This window comes from Stegodyphus dumicola, chromosome 5 (assembly GCF_044657685.1).
Source record: "Stegodyphus dumicola isolate Sdum_Otavi_A_Nest chromosome 5, ASM4465768v1".
Taxonomy (NCBI): domain Eukaryota; kingdom Metazoa; phylum Arthropoda; class Arachnida; order Araneae; family Eresidae; genus Stegodyphus; species Stegodyphus dumicola.
In genome coordinates this window covers 156,288,101-156,311,970 of record NC_140772.1, presented here as the reverse complement: position 1 = coordinate 156,311,970, position 23,870 = coordinate 156,288,101, and the positions used below count along the sequence as shown (strand labels likewise).

The 23,870-nt window shown below is 31.7% G+C and overlaps 1 protein-coding gene across 2 annotated transcripts in view; it reads left to right on the top strand.

Annotated features, from left to right (window-relative positions):
- The first annotated feature begins 1,066 nt into the window (after positions 1-1,066).
- Positions 1,067-23,870, top strand: part of LOC118189411 (uncharacterized) — a 601,570-nt gene continuing 578,766 nt past the window's right edge. For both annotated transcript variants that reach the window (XM_085817283.1, XM_085817282.1), the window contains exon 1: positions 1,067-1,302. The gene's annotated coding sequence lies outside the window, so the exon portion shown is untranslated. The remainder of the gene's footprint in view (positions 1,303-23,870) is intronic.

Below are 23,870 nucleotides of genomic sequence, written 5' to 3'. Positions count from 1 at the left end.
CAGATATACCCTGACCTTAGCACATTTTCTATGTTCTCTTTAGTTTAAGAACTATCTCAGTCTTTGTTTGCATTATTAATAATTAACAGTGTAAGTTCATCAGGTTTATTACGACGCAGAAAACGAGAAAAAAAAAAAAGCAATGCCTTCGCTAGGATTCGAACTTGGAGCGTCCTGATCACTAGACTGATGTGCTAGATTACGCCACGAAGGCACAAGGTAAAGAAAATGAAATTCGTTACATTCCCATCCCAACTTAAACTGTTGCCAAATCCGATGGTAAAAAATTGTCGTACACCGCATTATAATTTGAGCCCACTTGTAGAATGTTTTAGATTTTTTTGGAACAAGAAAGGTAAAACAATCAGCCCTTGCCAGGATTCTAGAGCCAGAACTCTCGATTGTCAACCGAACATGCTTCCAATTATACCACGAAGACAGGCCGTAAAGAAGAAAGAAGTTCTTTGCAGTAATTTTTAAGATTTTTTTCTTTTGATTTATTTGTTCATAAATGAATTTAAATATTAAACTTAAGAACATTGGAATGAAATTTAACATTTCGCGTCACACGACAGGGAGAAATTTATCGCATCTGTATAATTAATTTATTTAGCTTAATTTAAAATATTTGGAGATCAAATGTTTCAGCAAAAGGTCGATTACATTAAAAGAGTAAAATTTTAAAAGCAATTGAATTCCCTTTTTGTCATTATAATTTTGTGTAAGTGTACTTTTTGTGTTATATCTTTACTTACTCAGTAAAATTCTACGAAAAAATAGGTTAAAAAGGGAACAAGGATACTGTATGTCTCATTAAATGCAAAGATTTTATTTTAAAATTTAATTTAATAATTTACATGCGCTAAAGTATAAAGACAATGCATTAAAATATCTGTAATACAATCCACGTGAATAAATGTTTGATAGAGTAAACATCTTAGAAAATGCAAAACTATGCATCCCTTGATGTGTTTCTCCAGATCTGAAGCTTTTTCCTGTTTATCAGCATCACTCTTCCCCTCTTCTTCAGATTGGACTGATCCACGGCTGGAGCAATCGCGATCTTCGTGAGCATCGCAACACCAGAGGCGATTCCGTGACAGTCGTATTCGGACCGCCCCTCTTGTCGGTTCTGTTCCGTGACAAGAGGTATGGGAAAAAAGAAATTGACGTAGAACCAAAGAATAGTGCGGTTATTTCAAAAAATCTAAGAAAAAAGTGGTGGCCAATGAAATTTCCGAATGAATGTCTCATTAAAGGGGATTCCTATTATTGACTTGGATTTTTAAAAGACAGTAAACGGTAGGTAATCAATTCGTTTTTTGTGTAACATGTGCTGTTATGTTCGCACCTAGATAACTGGGAGATGAGTGATGCAAAAGGAGAAAAACTAGAGTGGTTTTTTAAACTTGTAAACTTTAATAATTAGAAATTCACTTCTTTTCATACCATGCGGTAATTTCAGGAAGTACAAGTTTTAAAGTGAAATCTGAGCTTATTTATTTGCAACTCGCATTTCAAAATTTCAGAATATGTTCAGTTTGCAGATGCCTTTAGTGTTATTAAATATGCAGATTTCTTTGCATTTTAAAACACATTTTGCTTTTAGGTTTTGAAATCTTAAATTTATTGAACTCTTAATTATTGACATGCATTAAGCGATTTGTTGGTATTCTACGTCAAATATAAGTGAGAAATGCTTGAATTCACTAAATTAAAATATTTTATCAGGGAAAATATAAACTGAATGCATTTTTTACATTTTTCCTAGCTGATGATTATTTCTTATATTTTGCAATAGTTTAGTTGCTTTTAGAGAATACGGAAGTAGCATTTGACTTTTAGACGGAATTTAAAATTTCAAAACAACAATTAGAAAACATTTAGTTTAAATATAAATAAAGACATCAATCAGTGAGGGAGAACTAAATACTCGCAGACTAACCAATTGCAAATTGCTGCAAATAACCATGCTCAGATAGTTCAAAGAAAACGATATTTTGATACCTAATGCTATCATAGACTTCTTTAAATATGTTCTGAGATTTTCTCTTTGCGGCAATTATGATGAAAATATCGTACATGTTTAATTACTTTGAATAGATATCAGTTTCGTGCACAAATATATATTTTTCTTTAAGTACATTTGTGTTGCCGCAATGGAAAAACGACGTTTCTTATTGAATATCGATATAGATTTTATAATTTTCGTTTAATGTTCCGAAGTTTGCTTATAATTAAAGAAATTTATAACAAAAGAATTCTGAGATATCAACTCTGAGAAGAATATTTCCGCCATTAACTTTTTCATCCGAGAATTCGGTTTTTTTGTACAGTTACTTAAAAATGAAATAAATGAATTAAATTGAAAATCTTTTTATGTTCAAACCAAGATTATGTTTCTTAGTTAAAGAGTAAACTTGTAGCATTTTTTCCTTCATAAAAGAAATTGGTTTCTGTGATACATCACACATAACATCGAGTAGGCGTGATAACGCTATAAACACTGTTTATTTTTTATAAGTAATTTTGAAGGAAATTTGATATTTAAAAGTAACAGGATATACCGTATTAAAATGCTATTTTCTAATACCACCATTCCTGTTTGGATAATAAATTGACTGTTTAATTGACTATTCATTGATTATTTAATTAACTTTAATTGCATGAAGTATTTTATAGAATTTTCAAGCATTTTATATCAATAATGTTTCTAAATAACTTCAGGGGGTAATATATATTTTAATAATGGTGCTGTAATCAGCCTAGAGGAGTTTTTCACACATGTTTTAGACAATTTCCATTGTATTTACAGATATATTTTACTTAAATTTTTGTGTTAAATGTTCTCTTTGATAACCCTGTTTCTTCATCATGTATCTACATCATTATTTTCAAGATAATTCAGCCTTTTGTAGTATTCAAAGATGTATTTTATCCCATTCAGCTAGAACAGCTTTCAACGTCCAAGGAGAGTTGTAGGTCGACGTTTAGACAATTCAATTTTTAAAAGTCCAAAAGTGTAAAACTCCGTGGGTGATAGATCAAAAGATGTAGCAGGGATATGCGTGAAAGGCATGGCCTTGTTAACTATTTCTTTTTTCCACTTTTCCTGGGAATTAGTGGTGGATTTTGACGTGCGGCTGCTTGCTTTTGCCTTGATGCAGTTCTACTAATTGATGGCACTCGGCGTAAACAGAAGGTGTTTCATAGATGAAAATTGGGTATGAAATATGTTCCTGATAATATGTGGAGTTGATTTTAACATTTTTCTTCCCTCTCATTACTTTCAGTTTGTGTTATGTGAAAAACCAGCAACAATCATAAATGCGTTTGAAAAACTTTCTTCGAACCAGGTTTAAAGAATTTTCTCATCTTTGATGATAATAAAGGTCTCCCTTTTTATTGCAGCTATTTAAATATACCCAATATTCATCTATTGTGTCAAGATTTTCCCATTTTTGTCTAGATAAATATTTCTCATAAAGAATTCCGCAGCGCTTTCTGCGTTCAACGATATGTCGTGGTAAAAGACAAAGCATATTATTTTTTTCATCTTTTAAAATTCAAATTAGCATTAATTATTTTGTTTATAGGTGTAACTACGCATTTTAATTATTTACAACCGAAACTTCACTTGGAGAATTTTTTTAGCATTAAAGATTTTACCTTTGCAACATTCGGAACATTTCGTTCTTTCCTTAGTGTTTGGGACTAGTATTTGGGATAATGTTTCCACCTGAAGCAAACGTTTGAAGTTGTGTTTCTTTCTTGTTGGCAATATTACTAGCGTAATTTAATCATGGTTTTTTACATCTTTGTACATACAAATAACTTTCTTCACAAAGGGCAGAAACATAGCCTTCCATTCATGACTTCTTAAAAGATACCATTTTGCATGAAAACAAAACTGTCAAGTAACAGATGATAATGTATACTTTCAAAGGTATAATTAAAAAATAAATTTTAAGCAGACGAGTTTTTATAGCAAAGCAAAACTCTCTAAAACGTGTGAAACACCCTAAGTAAAAATCTCTAAGGTTTCGAACCGTAGGCGTGAATAATTACAGAATAATGCCTGAACAATAATTGACAGAATATGATAGATCTTTGTATTTTCATTATAATGCAGTTCAATTATTTAAAAGGCATGCCCTTTTGTAAATATCAGAAATGTTGCACATTGTATATCTTTCATAATAACAGGTAATATTTCAGACAATTTCATTTTCTGTTTCATTGTTGAAAAATTGTTTTTTATGCTACAAAAGCATTCCTTTAAAGTGTAGTAGCTGAAAAGAGTAGAAAGTTGATTGTAGTAAAGAACTTGCTATAGTATAGAGCTTTATTAATAGCCGAGATAGAATAAATTAGAATGATACAAAGTACACATTAATTACATTAAATAAAAGTACACATTTATATTTCATTGCTTGGTTTGCAGTTTGGATCTGCAAAATATTGTTTTAAAAGTTCAAGATAATTGTTCAAAAGTGCAAATAGATTTATTTGATAATGTCACATGGATTATTATTTCAAGTTTACCACTAATCAATAAAATTTTTTTTTAGGAAACTATACCGATTACCTTGAAACCTTGCTTTATGCATATCAACATGAGATACAAAATGAAAAACTACGCTTGGGTAATTCATCTGAAATGAATGATGGATGTTGTTAAAGCAAATAAATGAATATTACGTATATAATTTAATAAAAATACCGACTATTGGGACTGTTATTATTTATTTGCAATAATTAAATTACGGAAGTGCGTGAGTAAATACTAGTCCGAGAAAAAGTATCCTGGAATAAGCTAAGTTTAACATATGTTCACGCTTAGCTTTTTGTAGCGTGCAATATTATACAGCAATAACATTTAAAGAAACTGGTATTAAATAATGGTAATAAAAAGATAAGGCACATAAAAATATATTTTCGCTTCAACTACTGACAGTTTAAACTTAATTGCAAGTACTATCAGTTTCGAAGGCAAAATAAAATTTATGACATATATTACTCAGAAGGCAAAATAAAATTTTATGACATATATTACTCAGAAGATTGTCATTAAAATAAGTTATAATTTGAGTTCAGTTTTGAATTGAGAAATTTGCTTTAGCCTCAAAGTATATTTGGAAGGCTTAATATGCAAACTATAAATTAAACTATAAAACACTGGGTTAACCAGATCATGTTTCTGCAGCACACTTCAAAGAGGTACTTGCATTTAAGAAGCTGTTGAAAGAACTTTAAAAGGAAATACACTGCTTTATGCTCACATTAATTTATAATAAATATATTCTAGATTAAATGCATAAGATATTTTTTGGATTACTATCGCCTAATACAAATTTTCTGAAATAAAATAATTTCAATGCTACATTGAAAGATACATAACAGAAAACAAAGTATTGCTTATAACGGGTCCCGAAATCAAGAAGTGTTTTAAACTTGTTAACATTTCCACTTGATAGACTAATGAAAATGCGTGGTAATAATTGTGCATTTAATATGTATTTTAAAGTGCAGTAATACGAAATCTTCAGTGCTCGAAAGTCGACGAATAAAATCTTTCATATACTTCGATCTGCTGTTTCTAAAGAAGATTCACAAACGTGATTTCTTGAACATCGGCATCTTCTGTCATCTGTTATAGATATCTAGGAAACAGATATATGGATCACAGAGCCCCTTCTTCCGAAAATAGACAGCGATCGAATTCATTTGATCAAGTGAATCTTTCAATCCAAAACACCTTTTTCCTCTAATATGTCTTACCCATTACTTATACATTATGTATATTATTACGTAATGTCATATATAATGTACTTTTGGGAATTCAAATTACGTAAATTCAAATTACGTAACTTCATACATAATACATTTTTGGGAATTTTTTACAACAATTTTAATGATTTTTTCCTATGAAATTTCTCATTGCAATAACGCGCATATAAATCCTATAATTGCACCTTAAATGCGTCTTTTATTGTCTGGCGTTCTCAAAATAATGCGTATCGTATCGTAAAACATAATTTAAGTTATATATTTTCTATTGAAAGTTTAATTTTACAATAATTATATTCAGTAGTAAAGCAGTTATTACAGATTAGAATTTAAATTTTGGAAAACTAATCACGTATATCTTCATTTTGAAAAAGCACTTATTAAATCGTAATGCTATCAGTGTTTTAAAGGCAAATACATTCAGAGTAAAATTTCTAAAGCCTATCGAAACGCTTCTTTGAAAGTATCAATTTTATTTTATTTTTTACTCGTATTTGGAACATCCCAGATAAGTTGCGCTTCTTTCTGTCCAAAATAAAGATATATCTAGATATTTTCTTTGTCGAATGAGAATTTTCTCTTATAATGTAATGCGTGTTAAGATAAGCATTAATAAAGCCTACCGAAACTCTTCTTTCAAAATATTAATTTGATTTTATTTGTTTAGTTGAGCAGCGCTTTCTTCCGGCAAAAAAAAAAAAAAAAAAGAACAAACTTAAACATTTTGATTCTAGAGTGAGAATTTTATTCTATAATATAATGCTTCTTAAGATAAGCATTAATTTAACTAAAACTAAGGGTACTTAACGGGTAAGGTTAAGATGAGAAATAATTTTTGGAAGGCCAAAAATCGAAACTTGCCGTTATGAAGGATTTCAGAAATAAAATTTAAAAAGGACGCACGTATTTCCAGTGTACGTGTAAACTGTAATGGGAGCACTTTAACAGTGTTAAAATATGTTTGCGTAAATATTAAAACATATAGTACCTATAGAGAGATCTTTTCAGTATCTGCATATATCTGAAGTGCTTGTATACTTCGTACGTATTTCCCCAATTACTTCTCTCTCTTCGCTCTGTCTTCAACAATTGTTTAGACAGAGGATTTAGAAATTAAATGCTTAGATGCATACATCCTTTGTTAGATTGCTACCATACATGCTAATTTAAAGTGGGATGCTTTAAAACAACAAAATTACGCAAGCTCTTGCAGAGGTTTTGAAGGCATTTCTAGCATCCATTAAGGTTAGGAATCTTTCAGTTTATCCAAAACTGCATTTTAAACTCTTTGTCTTAACTGAATCATTAAATCTACCTTTAATTCAAATGATGATCTTTAATTACCGTGAAAATTCATGAACCCGGTTGAATGTTCTTGATACGAGGTCGGGTGAGTTTTTAAGGATAAGAGTTCTTGTTTCGGGGAGAAACTTGTTAGTAGGAAGTGATATGCGAGCGAGACGGTTTTAGTATAAATCGATTAAAATTTGGTGTTATCTCCAGGAGAGAGATCAGACTTTTTACCAAGAGTTAGCAAACAGTCTCTGTTAGCAAATCTTCGTATGATCTTTAAGGGTGTATAATTAAGGAAAAAATCTGAAGATTTGCAGCAAAACGTTTGGTAAATATAATAAGCTGTTTGAATGACTATTCAGCTATAAAATCATTGCCTCTAAATTAATAATTAAGTCAGAATAGTATTTCCCGCAGTTCCTGCAACGTGTTACCACGGAAACGGGAATCTCGTGATCAATATACTTAATATTTAGATCTTGGTGAAAGACAATATTCCTAACAAACCGAACAGCGTTCTGTATAATTCTTAGTACCACGTTTCCTAGTCTTTAATTTGGAACTCTATTAATATATAATTCTATTAGAAGCAATAGATGCCACGTACGATAAAATTAATTGAGAAAAATAATTCTCTTCCTTGAGTTGCATGACTGCCTTTACCCGGTCATGAGATGTTTTGTCTCTTGATGTATTTTAGTTTCTGATTTAAAATATTTTGTTTCTTATTTTTTTAATGATGTAAATGTCCTCTTGATGAATAGAAGTTTATGGAAACAGAAACTAAATCAAGTAACTGCAAAGATTTAAGTATTGAATGCGGTTTGAATACAGATTTTCATGAGCAGATGGAAAAAAAAAAAAAAAAAAAAAACATGCTATTCATGCTACTCAGAGGTTTGATTTACACGCTTAAAGAATAATTATGGAATTATGAAATGTCTAATTACTAAATAAATACGAATAAGAATACGCAATATGCTCCTTATTGTTTAAACAAACGATTTGATTCTTGAAATTTTGTTTTTTTATCAAGAATAACGCCTAGGGATTTTGTCAGAGTGACTTTCTGTATTACATTCAAAATAGGATGCGTTCTTACATGCAAATTATATTTTATGAAGAAAGTAACACTGCATTTTAAAACACTGTATTTGATTTTTATGATGATCAAATCATGGAAAGAGATAGAGCATTGTGACATTAAGGTAGAGTATCTTAAACTCATGTATGTCGCCAGAAGAGTTGTACCAAAGTATCAGTGAGATATATTTTAAAAAGTAGAGACCCATGCAGGGAACTATGAGGAGCATTCCATTATATGTCTATCAATAGTTTATGTCATAAAATATCCATGTCGCAAACTATCTATGTGCAAATAGGCATAGAGAGCTTATTAGAACTTTAAACGTTCTGAAGCTGTTGAAGTTGTTAAAATTAAATTTAGCTTGAAAGCACAAATTTATTTTGCTATTGATAATTTTCTTGTAACGGTACTGTTTTCTGAAACTTTTATGGTATATTCATTTGCATAATCTCAAAAGTGGACAAACGGTTTTCATTATTTCATGGCACTGTTCAACTGTTTTCATCATCACGTTTGTCTGACTTTACCGGAAACGTCAATGGTAAGCGACGATTTTTGAAATATGTGATAATCATAATTTATTTTTAAAATGGAAGAGAGTTGAATTTGACATACTTCCAAACATATACAAAACGTTCACGAAGTACTCAACAGGAATCATTTTCCACACTTTGCCATCCTGAAAATACTTACAACCAGAATACTATGATGTAAGAAACCGCTTGCTATAACTGAAAGGAACTAATATTTAGTAGTGGAGAATTATGCTGCAGTTCCGTTAATAAGGAAAAAGGTCTGCTACATATACAAATTCTCTTATCTCTAGTCTCCGAAGCTTTGACTCCTACATCGCATACCGCTATGATGCATAATAGTAACTGAAATGACACTGCTGGCCGCTAAAATTGCAACACCAGGAAGAAATGATCTGATGAACGTCATAATCACATGAAAGAAGTAGTTGGAATATGCAAATGATTAGTATTTCATCGCATTTAGACGGCGCAGGAGGGAGAAACGACATCTGAAGCACTGCATAAAAGGAAAGTTGTGCAGTGGACTTCGCATTCAGAAAGTGCTTTACAAGGTAGGAATTTCCTCAGTATATCGTGTTATACCTCAAATAAGAAAAGGAAATGCTTACCAGCTAGATTTGAAATTCGATAGAGGCAGGATCGTTACCTATTGAAAGTGAAGGTAATCGTTCCGTGATATCGCCGGTCGCACTGGTCATCATCCAACTACTGTCATGCGACTATGGAATAAATGGATTGCTGAGGGTCATACTGAACGACATGCAGGACCTTAATACCCTTCCATGATTAACGCCCGAGAGGGCATACATATTGTAAAGTCAGCCCTGCAAAACCGTACGACCATATTACGGACACATTAGTGAGGAAATGGGCATGTTTACAGCACGCCCAGTATCAGCTCGTAAGGTGCGCGACGTTTGCAGCAGCGTGCACTATCAGAAGGGTGACCATTACTTCCGCTTGCCTTGACAATTCAGCATAGAGAGTGACAATGACTCTGGTGTGCCAAATGACAAAGGTGGGTACAGGAGTGGCACAATATCGTCTTTCCAAACGAGTCCCGGTTCTACTGTGCAGTATTCTGATGGCCGTATACGTGTTTGGAGCGTCCGAAAAGACCGCGCGTTGCCTGCATACATTCGATATCGGCATAGGGGCTCTGCACCTGGTGTAATGGTTTGGGTAAGGATTGCGTATATGACACGAACATCTCTAGTTTGAAAAACGACGGTAATTTGAACGCAGATAGGTACATTTCTGACACCTTACGTCCAGTCGTTGTGCCCTAGCTTCCAGGCCTCAAAGATAATGCAAGATCACATGTTTCACGTCATGTTCTGACTTCACTCTACGTACAGGGTATTCGATTGCTGCCCTGACCTGCACGGTCTCCAGATCTGTCATCCATTGAACACATCTGGTCATGGGTTGCTGAGAGTCTGGCCCGCCACCCAGCTCCAGCTAATACGGTTGATGACGTGGGGCACAGACGTGAAGCAGCATGGACTGAATTGTACATTTCTGTCATCCAAGCCCAGTTTGACTCCATGCCTAATGGGGTAAAGGTAGTTTTAACGGCCAGGAGTGGCAGCTGTTTCTATTAATTTCACTCCTGTAAACTTCCAAAATGCTTACAAATTTAATCATTTTGTGTTCAAGCCATACTGTTTACGTGCAATATCTTTTTTGCATTTGCTTTTCTTCATGGTGCTGCAATTTTAACGGCCAGCAATGTAAATTTAACATTATGTCCTAAACAGTGATAGCATTTTGTTTCTTGACGTATTTTCTATTCTGATGTTTTAAGAGCCTCTAAATGCCTTATAAATAAAATGTTAAAAAAAAAGATAAAAGATTTTGTTTTTTTGCTGCTCATGGTTCTGAATTGTTATACTATACCTTGTGGGAGTAGTTCCTCGTCTGATTCTCAGTCATACTAAAAACCATTTCTTTTTTCCGTATTTTAAACAACGCATTATTTTTAACTATTTTCGATTATTTTTATACTCAGTTTTCTGTAGAAAACTATCATTGTTTTAATATAACTTAACTATGTAATGCTTCTCTTTTCTTCACCACAACCGCACAGCCAATTCATTTGGAAAACGTAGTGATCCGGAACTAAAATTTTCAATCCTATCGATGATTTGAGAAATGTTAGCCTTCCTAATATTGTAAGAGGGATGATTTTAGGTCAACTGTATAAAATATCATGCATTTTTGTTTTTTTGAATGTCTATAAAATGGGATAAACATCTGTTTTGTTTCCATTTTACGCAAATAATCGTTCCCTTTATATTTAGTTACTGAACTAAAGCCAACTTAAGTAATAATTTTTAATTGGACTTAATATCAAAATTAGAGGCTGCAGAAGCAGAGTAACATTTCATAATTTAAAATATGGCTTAGGTAGTTAGATTTATCTAAGCACATTTTTTAAAAATTTTTGCTATATTTCATATGAGAACATAGCACAAAAGGACTTTAATTGATTTAGTTTAATATTAATCATTCAAGATTAATTATACTTATAAACAGAGCTCTAACAAGCCATGTGTACAGTTTCAAAAAAAGACATTATTACCGTATATACCGGCGTATAACGCGCACTTTTAATACAAAATAAAAAATCGAAATTTACGGATGAGCATTATACACGGGATATAAAAATGATAGATTTAAAAATAAGGAAAAAATGAGCATATAAAAATTATATTTCTACATGTACATAAATGCTGTTTGTTTTAAAAAAGTGACATTCTTTGTGAAATTAGAAAAAAATTAGTTTTATCCGATAACATGAAATTTCGTCATATTCGTCTTCCATTATATCAGTAGGCACATCGTCGAATTCTGTTCCATCGTCACCTTCACTGTTACTTAGATTCATAAATAAATTATCATCTTCGTTTCCATTTAGATTCATTTTTAATGAATGCTTAAATCTAGTATCATTTAATTTTTAAAATCTAGACTAATTTTAAATTATATCAGGTTTAATTTCATTCCCTGCTCTCATAATCCGCTCACTACTTCTTAAACTTGCATGGGGCATTTGGTCTTCTTTTCCTTCCTTGCATTTGATGTTCACTTCAAAATCACAGAGTCAATTGACTGCAGAAAGAAAACGCATTTACCTGCTAATTCTCTGAATTCATTCGGGTCGGAAGTGCATTCTTGTCTCAAATAATATCCCCCTTTTCTCGAAACACTAGAATGACATTTTGTGCACATATGCATTGACAACAACGCACTTTCTTTGCAGAATTATTTGCCTCACAGACAAATTGATCCTCTTATCACTTTGTTAATTCACTGCAGCATCGCTCAAAAGCCTGGGAAAAACCTTCGAATGAATGATTTCAAAAGATAAGATAATCTCACATGCAGGTATCAGGTTACTTCGTAATGAAAAGGATTCGCGCTATGCGTGAAATATACCTAAAAACTAAAAAACTTAAAAATGTCATTTGAAATTATAAGTGCGCGTTATACAACGAAATACAGAGTATTGCTCAAGAACTCATTTAGCAACCGAAATTAATAAGAAATAAAAGAAATAAAGTCATGTCACTCCTTCTGCCTTCGGAAACGTCCTGACGAATAGCACTAGATTTCACCGAATTGATTGCTTTTGATGTTTAATCCAAATGTTTAAAAGCCGTTAAAATATTTTACATTTTAAAGTTCTTATTTAAATGATTTAGTAAAAATAATCATACACATACAAATACTTTCGTTCTCGCATAGCTGATGTTCCATTAGCACTATCAAGGATAGTTATCCAAATTATTGTTAAAAATGTGAATAGTGTTCTTTGAAACAAAATTTACTTTCTTTGAAATTAGTTATATATAAAAAATCTATGTTAGGTTTTTATTATGCATTTCATACTGAAATACACAAATAAAAGAGGTATTCAGAAGATGATCCCATGACATATTCAATGGGTACACTTAAAAGCAGTTATGTGTTTATTCCATAAATTGCATTAACTATAAATAAATAACATTTTAACTTTCTTAAAGAAATGATTGTGGATTGCACACAGATTAAACTAATTACTTATTTGGTACTTTTCCGTTTCGCCGGCGCAAACGATAAAGTCCCCAATAATGGTACAACTGATGCCAAACGGAATATCTTCGCCGGTAACCTTCATTTTCAAAACAAGTCGCAGCCATTTCTTATCAGATGGATTGTTTCTTTCAATACTGGCGTATAATTACACAGAATTTTTACTAGTTACATTTTATGCCCTAAGAACATTTGCGGTAATTAATTAGGATACAATCACACCACTCACTCGAAGGCGAAAATATATAAAAGGCGAAATCAAGGGTTACATTCATCAAATCTAATGAGAGTGCACTAGCGAAGTAAAGCACTGCTGTTTTACATAATTTATGAGTAAGCTATTCGTGCGAAATAATTCTTGCATTTAAACTTGTATTCTATAAGATTTAATTTAAGATTTAACTTGAAATTAATGTAGATAATTACTGAAAGAACTAGATTTTTGCGCGCGAGACTATGTATCGGAAATTCTAAAGATATAGTCATTTAAAAATTATTCTGCGATATTGTTGTTGAATTGAATTTTATGATTTAAGTGTAAGAGCATGATATTTAATAAATATAAGTAACACGCGTAAATGCCTAAAACACAATGTTTGAAATTAAACTCTAATTTTCTGATGTCCAGTTCCATTCAGGTTCTACAAATGAATATTAAAAGCCAGTAGACTGCTAGCAAATTAAAATGAACGAACTCACTTGTACCATTAGTGTAATGCGCCAATGTGTCTTTAAATGTGCTTTATATTTACTTTTGAGGGTAAAGCTTTATTTTCTTAACACATTTTAGTGAAGGTATCATATATGTATCAACATATTTTAGTGCAGGTGCATAAATATGGCATCATAAATTGGTTAAAATTTTCAAACCTGAATCAAAGCCACAATAACCATGTAATACCATAATGTAATTAGTATAATTATGCTTTTATTTGAAAGAGTGTTTCCTTTTAATATTATGGAAGCTCTCTCCTTAGGAGAGTAATTAACTTTTCTTTATTACATTTAATGTGGCAAAAGATTAAATTCATTGCAGGTTTTTATTTGTTATACTCGCAAGTAAAAGTCCTAAGAAGGGAATTTTTGCTTTCGACTGGACGTTGAGACAGTACGTTAATAGTTTGATTAAAACACTTTCTCAATCACATGAGTGGTTTTTAATAAACTTTCAGAAGAGTAATTACGAAACAGAGTTTTTAAAAATGCAAATGAATTCAAAATGAATGCTTTATTTTTATAATCATCGAAACCTCTTGAAAAAGAACTGTTCATATTTGATATTTTATCGCATTAAATACAATGCTTAACAAAATTTCGAAGTAAAGTTTAAAAAAGAAATTACTATTCATTATAATATGACAAAAATTGCATTCAAAGATAATAATAAATTGCCGGAAAGATAATATGAATAGTATTGAATATATGAATAGTATTGAATATATGAATAGTATTGAACAGAATAAATAAAATGCATTCGTAAATTGATAGCAAAGTTAATTATTTATAAAATAAAGAAAAATTATAAAAAAAACGTAAATAAAAAGTAGAGCTTTAAAATGATATTTCTTTACCTTCGAATAAACAAGTAGTGGAAATTAAAATAACAATAACCTTTATTACTTAGCTAATTATGTTTTCTTCATACGTATTATAAATTAAGCGGTATTTGAAAGCTATACCTGAAAAAATAAAAACATTAACACTGGAATGCATCACAATTTAAATAACTTGGCTATTATTACTAAATTTAAAATTTAAACAAATATAATAAGCATAATATTCAGAAAAGCTTAATGAAAGTGAAATGGTATGAAAAAGGGTCTAAAAGTATCTAAAAAAAGTCTAAAGTTAGAGTATACTTAAGGTAGACATTTTCGCTCTAAAACACATCCTTCTTTAAGGTAAGACAACAGTACCACACTTATTTTGCAGTCTTTAGAAGGTCATCTGTAATAAATTCTTCGGAATGCGCTGCATTTCAATCAGAGTTGCGTTTTAATTTTATATTGAGGGGAATACTGAAACCTCTTAAGTGAGTGTGTCAGACTGAATGACAAGAGTTATGTTTTGAAATAAGGGAAATATGGTGTGGTCTGAAACTAAAAAATTCATATCGTAAAGAAAAATTCAGGACCGAAAAGCGAACTAGGAGGAATCGCAGTAATTATATCTACAATTTATAGATCCCGATGAATATGACCTAAAATATATTTGGAACGGTTTCTAAGTTCTGCGTGCACAATCGGTTTGGAAATGTTACTTGAATTATTTCTTATTTGTTCTGTTTTCTATCTATTTCGAAAATTCTGATGCCATTTGCAGGTTATGGAATAAAATAAAACGCGCCTATAAGAAAGAAAGCTTTATATCAAAACCTTAACTTTTCATATTTTATCACTATATACGTTTTTTAACATTTCTTAAGTTTAAATTAAAATCTGTTGAATGTTTGCCAAAAACGCATACTACCTCTATGCAATGTTTAACTACTACAGATAGCCCTAGAGTGCTTTGCCGTAATTTAATAAACCAAACCGAACCAAACTTAACTACTACATCCTTGTTCCACATTTGATTCATGTCTCAGAATACTGAAATGTAATGGGGAGCAGCGTAAAGTGAATGAGATAAACTGCTTGCTTTTCAATGTATCTGAAAAGAAATGTATTAGATATTCACATCCAATGTCCTACTAATGCTATAGCCGCACACTTTGATTCATCTATGCACGAATATACAGAAGAAAACAATAGAAAAGTAACCATGGCGAAAATGTAAATATTTGGAAAGAATGTATGGAGAGAATTCAAAATTATTACAGTGGATTGCTTTTCATAGGGCAGCCATCTGAAGGCTAAAATATTCAAATGCAAAATTGGTATACTAATTAAAATAACTTAAAACTACATTTGGAAACAGGAATTTCTAGAAACTCTCGTTATAAATTACAATATGTTTAGAATAAGGTTGATGTACTTGAAAGATAAATATATTTTATGTATCCGCATTCTTTACTTATTTTCTACCACTTAAAAATTCATGCATCTAAGAACAGCAAAACTTATATTTTCGTGAAAGTGAGAGTTTATTTTGTGTTTAATATGCAGAGGTTAATAATCCTGTTAAAGGAAAACGGAAAACAAATCTAACTACATGAGTCGTCAGCTCTTGCTGTTTGTTAAGTAAAAGAGAAATTTCAAGTTAAAAACTTGATCACCTGTGTTTGGAATTTAAGTATATTTTAAAAACGGGGTAAATGCGCTTTAACCCGCTCGCGCGATTAAACAAACCTTTCTCAAAGCGCACATATTTTACGTAAGTTGTTGAGGTCCAGTGTAGTTGTGTTTTAGGTCGACCTGTTTATGTTTCCGACGTTTATTTGTTGGGACTTTATTTGGAGTCCTGATTTTGATGCGATCGCGTCTTTTAGACCCAGCGCGCTTATTCGTGTTACTATTTTATAGTTGATTTGTGATAGTATAGAAAGCGGCAAAAATGTCACGTTATTTATTATACAACGAAGAAATGTTGCAAAAGTTATCAGAGGTACCAACTGGCGAAGAATGCATTGAAGAAAATGAGGATGGACGTGATCATGAGTTTTTAATTCACATGATTCTGATTTAGACAGTGATATAGATTCTGAAAACGAGTGTGATAAAGACATAAATTTTGTGTAGGGAAAAAGTTATCGGAAGCGATAAAAAAAAGTAAATAAAAAATGCATTGTTTGTCCAGCAAAAAAGTACAAAAAAACGAAAATGCTTTTTGACGAATGTGAAAAATATTTGTATTTGGAACATACGAAAACACTTTCTTTAATGTGCTGCTCACATTTGTTGTTGCATTTTCATCTGTGTCTATAGTGCTAATAAAGAAAATAAGAATAGGCACAGAGTAAAGAATATCGATACAATACTATTTTTCCCTGTGCTAATAAATAAATGTCACATTTTTTCTGAATATTCGCAACATTTTCTTCAAAAAAGGAGAACTGGGTCTTTTGGATCCAGTGCGCGCGCTCGTGTAACTCATATGAGCGCGCGCGCTCGCGGGTTAAAATTTAAATCATTCGCAGTGACGATGGACCAGTGCAACTGACACCAGGGTACCTAGGTTCGGGACGCTACCTCTTGTGGAATGAAATATAGAAATTTTTGATGTAGAATATGTGCATTCATTTACACTGGATAAAAGCCCATGTTGGCTTAGTTGGAAATGAAAGGCCGACGTGCTGGCTAAAGAGGCGACCACTAATGATGATTGTGAATATATAGAAATTTCTGGTTCGAGAAGTTATGCAATTAGAAACATGAAAAACTTTTATGATGATATTTGGAATACTAGATGGAATGAATCAGAGAGATGCATGGGTCTTTTGAACTCTATTAAAATTCAAAATGGTATGCGACCAATTAGTAATATTGATTTAAACCAGTTTTTAACTGGGCATGGAAGATTTCCCGCGTACCTCTCGAGATTTAATTTACAAAATTAAGACTTGTGTGGTCATTGCCATCAAGTTGGTAACGCAGATCACTTCTTTAATCATTGTTCCTTATTGGAAAATTTGAGAAAGAAATGTTTGGGAGATAAGTCATGGAACTTAAGAATCTTAAAAACATATTCTAAATGTGCAATGAATCTGATTAATTCTAATAGAGTTGAATTTGGAATATTTGTTTAGTATTGTGTATATTTATCTTTTGATTATATGTATTATACTCTCAGTTATGAGTATTTATAGGTTTACTACAAAAATTTTGAAATTATTCTGTGTATTGTTTTATTTAATGCATTGATGTTTTGTGCATATAACATTTCGAGGAGATACAGTTGATTGTTGCATAGATATGGCCTTGCAGATGTTGAGAATCCTGATGGATTACCAGATTTAAATTATCGAAATTAATGGTGGTTTTGAATTTCAGGATTTTGATTTTTAAATTTTAAATTTTATGGAATTTTTATATTTTTTCTTAAATTTTAAATTGTAGTTTTTAATTTTAAAATGTTCTGAAATTTTAAAGTTTTAAATTTTTTTTTATATTCTGTTCTTAATGGAGTAATTGCTAAAGTTTTAATATGATACATGGCAATCTGAAGTTTTTCCAGTTTTGGTTTTGGTTTGGTTTTTGGTTTTTGGTTATTGGCAGTCTTGGAGCTTCTTTTCTATGATTATTAAAGATAATTAATACATTTGAATTCAGATAGTGGTAGGACTATTAAAGTAAATTTTTGAAATAAATTAATAGTTTAAATATAATTATGATTATACAAATAATATGCTATTAAAGTAATATTGTAGGGAATTCGGTTTGACCTTCTACAGGTTATTTAAATTGGGAATTCCTCGATGGCTTTGGACCGCCTGGGCCTGTTCCGAAAATTCATGTGAATGAATGTTTCTTGAGAGTTTCTGCCACTCTGTTTGCCCGTGGGGTTTTTAATTGTTTTTGGATTTTGAAGGTTTCGTGCTGTGCTTCGTTGTTTGTATGTCTCTTCCTTATTTTTAGTTCGTTAATTAACCTCCAATTATTTTTAGTTAATTAGCTTCTTTTTCTCTCTTCTTTCCTTTTGTGGTCTTGAGGGGGTTGACCTTTATGGTCATATGGTCCAGTGGGACTAGGAGGATTGGGTCTTCCCTGTATTATGACTATTATGACCTCTTGTGGAATATATTAGAATTTCGAATTTCAGTCCGAGGTTCGAATCCTGCAAACGTGCTGGCTCTAATTCATGTTTTCCCCCATGTGTAACGTGAATGCGAGCCAATTTCCCTTAAAACGTCCTCCACGAAGGCATCTCTCTCCTTAGGTAGATAGCCCTCGAGGCACTGCCGTAATTACATAAACCAAATCAAAAACCAACTCTTCGCAACGATGCGATAATTCATTAAAGCGTGCTAAGAAATAAAGCTTCTAGAAATCCTTAATAATTTAATTAAGAAACCAATTTATTTCTATGAGTTTCGCGTCTTTCCCAGTGATAATGTTTATGTAACTGATTAAAATATATAATAAATCGCATTATTATCGAAGAAATGTAATTCTGTTATTAGCGTATTAAAAGAAGAATAGTTAATATATCGTAATTTCAATAATAAATTCCTAACTTCTTTCAAAATATGAGAACTGATAAGTGTAATTATGTAGCATAATATTCATGCTATATAACTAAACTATTCTTTAAATTAACTAAGATTAACAGTTTTTTTTATTCAATATATATCAACCATTTTAGTTTGAAATAGTTCCAATACTTTCTGTTTTAATTCCTTTTACTGATGAGCCACTGAAATTTTTAAGAGTATAACATTTAGAAGAATTATTGTTCAAGTATTAAAACTTATAAGGTAAACTTTGATTTTTTTAAGTAGTTTCTGCTGAGAACTAAATTTTTAGTACCTTACAAAAATGATTATTTCTCTGTAAAAATACATGTAAGTACATAATAAAATATGAAAGTAGTAATATATATGGAAATAGTATAAAAATATAAAAGTAGATTAAGGCCGTGTAACAAAAAATTGCGCTGAAGATTGGAAATGTTAAATACTGGGATACTTGCAATAATTTGTATCCTGGCTGGTCACCTATATGTCGGTCAAGACACGAAAATCGTAGAAATTCCTCCCAAAGAGCATCAGGCTTAGGTTCAGAAAGTAAAAAATTCATTCTGCATTGCACATCATTGCTTGTAGAGACAAGGTATTTTTTTTCGAAGCAGGCAAGATGAAAAATTAGCAACGCCTTCGCCGGGAATTGAACCGCGGACCACTCAATTACGCGTTGAGCGTGCAGACCAGTACACTACAAATGCTCGCTAAGAAGGCAGGAAAATGACTTATATGCTGAGCAAAAAAAACTTTTCGCTTTCGGTGCAGTTTCAAATTATTCCCCAAATTATTCCGTTGGCGAAATAGATTTCCTGGAGACGTTTTACTTTTATAAAATTCTTATGATTCTAGTTTCATAAACCCAACGCAAATTCCTCTTTACCGTCAACTTTTGAAGAATTTGTTTCTCAGTTGCTTTCTGTTGTCTCTTTGTCGGTCAAAAAACATCTCCAAGGGCTTCGTTTTCTGTAATTAAAGTACAATTTTTTTGGAGCTTTTTCTTGTTCTTTTATATGTAAACAGTTTTTTTTTCTCATTTTCAATTCCACAATCCTCAAATATATATTTCCGCAAATTTCGTCACCAATTATCCTGATTCCTGTTCCTTGTTTTTAGTTAGGGCATATTAGAACACTTATCTTTTTGAATGTTATTCGAAATAACCGTCGGTACTATTTTATAATTTCAATAGCAAAATAATTATGTTAACAATTGACACTATTTTATAACTGCAATAGTAAATAAATATGCTTATACTTATGTAATTTTATTATGTAAAATAAATAACACTCATTGATTAATAAATGTAGAATAGAAATGTGTTCATTCGGTTTAATGAATCTAGAGCCATTTCAAAGAACGTGAATTTTTTTAAAGTAACTCATGAGTATTATTTGATATATCCTAGAACAAAAATATAACACTGTTAATCAAATTATCTCTTCTGAAGAAGCTCTGGTATTAATTCAAGTTGCAGCAAACATAAACTTTCCGTATACTGCATTCCTTAATAAAACGGCAATGTTCTTACGCCTGTAACTGCATACTTCCTCTGAATTCAGTAGTAAAACTAAGAAACAAAATATACAGGCGAACTTTGAATGTTTTATAAATTTATCAGTCCAGATTTTATTACATCTTCTTTTTAATCATTCGGCATGTATTTCTAGATTTTGCAATGAAATGATTATATTAGAAAATATTACTTTAAGCAAGATATAAATTATGTTATTTAAAATTTTTCGGGAAGTAAATCTCTTGCTTCATTTTTTTTTTGAAAGAATATTAGAAATGTTTATTAGATATAATTAGTGGCAAGTAAACCAATGTTAGATTTAGTCTTTTTTAAAAACTGATGGTTTAAACTCAAAAATGCCAAAGCATAAATGTTTGCGTCATTTAAAATATTTCTGTAATTAGCAGGATACTAGAGCAAAGACTGCTTGCGAAAATACAAATCGCATTTGGACTTATATGAACATGGTGTACTTTTATTTATACACACACAGCATTTCATTTAAAATTATTGGATTGAATTAAATCTACTTCGTCGGTAGAGCATAAACCACAATAGAATAAATGCACTCTTTAAAATTCACTATATGTGTTTACCATAGCGACACTCTGGAGCTAGGTTTACTTAACAGCGTTATATTTCGTTCATAATATAACTCAAAATGCACAAAAGTTATATCATTTGAAGAATTATCTAATCATTGCCACGTGTTCTATTCAAATGCTATAATAAATCTAGGACGATGTATAAAAGAAATCAAGCAAACAAAACAAACAGTTTTCACAGACTATTCAGTATTTCTCATTAACTTAATTCAGTTCTCACTTCGCGGCAAGGCAAAAATACATAAAAACTCAAAATATCTATATTAATAATTACGAAGTGAATCTGAAACACTTATTTCCTCGAAAAAAATCCAGAAAGGATAAAGCATGATTTAATTCGCAATAATAAATGAATGCGTTATCTTTGTTGTTGCGAAGCTACGTTTCTCTAGATTGGCAACAAATCCACTACTCTGCTGTTTCAAATGTAATTTACTTCATCTCTCAAGTGAAGTCCATGCGGTCACAGGAAGCTGAATTTCCAGGCTTAATGCTTTCAAAAGCAACACGAAAGAGATCTGTTTGCAAAAAAGAACTTTTGTTTCCTTCGCACTCAAATCTAAGGTCTGTGCTCTATAGAGGCTATTGAAAATGGGTGAAGTATCGTTGAGGAATCGTTTTTTGAGGGATAAGTGCAAATTCATTCTTGTATGATGATTCTAGGCAAACATTCATCTGTAGAGAACTCGGGACCCACTACATGTCTTCCGAAGTTAAGAAAGAAAAGTTCTCCACCTAAGCTTTGAAGGTCTAACCATCATATTGAATGGGGACACAAGCCTTCATTTCTCTTACAGAGACTTTGTGACTACTGCGAGGTGTGCGGAACATATTGCAGAACCCCATATTCGTTTATTCAAAGGTGCAGCTGCCCCAATATTGATCTTTACGGATTCTCCTGCTTGTACAGAACATGCCTGGGACTAAATTGCGAGAAAACCTGCAATCCGCTTTTCTCTTCCCCCATATCATCTGATCAGAAACGAACTTTACTGCTAGCGAGCAAGTGGGACTGGCTCCTACAGAAATTCATAAACTTGTTCATTCTTGTCTGAAGTCATATTGTGAGATATGCAGGATTCTTAGAGTAGTCCAGATCCCAAATTAACTTCCCATGCCTCATTAGGGCACTCTTGCGGAGCAACTGCAACTCGAGTTCCCTATTTTAAACCACCAGAGAACCTGAAAAGAACTTTGCTGTGGTTCTTACACAGACTCATAAATGTGTTCATTTCTTGCCCGAATGAGATGACGCATGGTTATGAGAGAATTTTGCAACCTGTAGTTTACACTTTCTTGGGACGTTGAGACTTACACACAAGAATGCGAGAGCACTATGACTGTTTTATGATGTGTGTTTTTGTGTTCGTACACTGCGCAAAAAGAATGTAACAGTTCTATATCGGTGTCCGCCGATAACATCGCGGCAAAAACATCGCGGACGAAAACGTCGCGGAGAAAACAACGCAAGGCGAAAACGTCGTGCTACAAAACATCGTGGGAGAAAACATCGCAAAGAGAAAACATCGCAGTTCTAAAACATCGTGGTACAAAATATCGTCGTCGAAAATAAAGCGGTTCAAAAACTTCGCAGTTTAAAAACATCGTCATCGAAAATATCGTGGTAAAAAAATAAAGTATCTACAAATCATCGCATGACGATAACATCGCAGACATGCTTTTTTCAGGCTTTAATAACTGTAAATGGATATTCCCATAATGATTTGTGAGCGCAAGATGTAAAGAAGGATAATTTTTACTTTCATATTTTTTATTAAATATTAAATTTTTGCTGAGAAAATAAGAAGAAAACATAAGCATAGAAAATTAATGCAACTTATAGCACTTAATAGAATTTTAAATCGACATAGTTAACTAACAAAGACCATTAATAAATAATTTTTATAAAGATTTTACAGGTAATTTTTCATAAAAAGTATAATCTATTAAGTTGCATTTAATTTTCCATGCTTAAGTTTCCTTCTTATTTTTTCAGCAAAAATTTATTAGTTAATAAAAAAATGTGAAAGTAAAAATTATCCTTCCTTTCATCACTTGCGCTCACAAATCATTATGGGAATATCCATTTACAGTTATTAAAGCCTGAAAAAAACATGTCTGCGATGTTATCGTCATGCGATGATTAATAGATACTTTATTTTTTACCACGATATTTTCGACGGCGATGTTTTTAAACTGCGAAGTTTTTGAACCGCTTTATTTTCGACGACGATGTTTTTTGTACCACGATGTTTTAGAACTGCGATGTTTTCTCCCACGATGTTTTGTAGCACGATGTTTTCGCCTTGCGTTGTTTTCTCCGCGACGTTTTCGTCCGCGATGTTTTTGCCGCGATGTTTTCGGCTGTAACCTCTATATCTACTGTTGAGACATTTATGGAAAAAAATTGTGGCAAGATAAATTTAACAATTAATCTTGGCTCGTTTTTTTTTCGCTTTGAGCCAAGAATAATTCACTTGGCGAACTTCTTAATTTATAGCAAACTATTTTCCTTTCCTTTTTTCATTGTCCACGAGCTGAAAAAGTCATCGTTCATACTTTCAAATAATTTTAACAAACTGCGTAAACCAAATTTTTCTTATTATCTTTTACAATAAATAAGCCAAATTTAAAAACGCGCCAAAATATAAATTCACGTGTATCTTAGGAAACTTTAAATAAAAACCTCTAATTTTTGCAGGTATGCTTAGAGGGTATGCCATCTACTTTAAGATGATGGTAAAAATTTTATAGGTTATAATTCAAAATTGTTTTGGAAAAATTTGTAAAAGTTATTTTAAAATACAAATTTATAAAAATAAATGATAAAAAATGGGCGAATGTTATT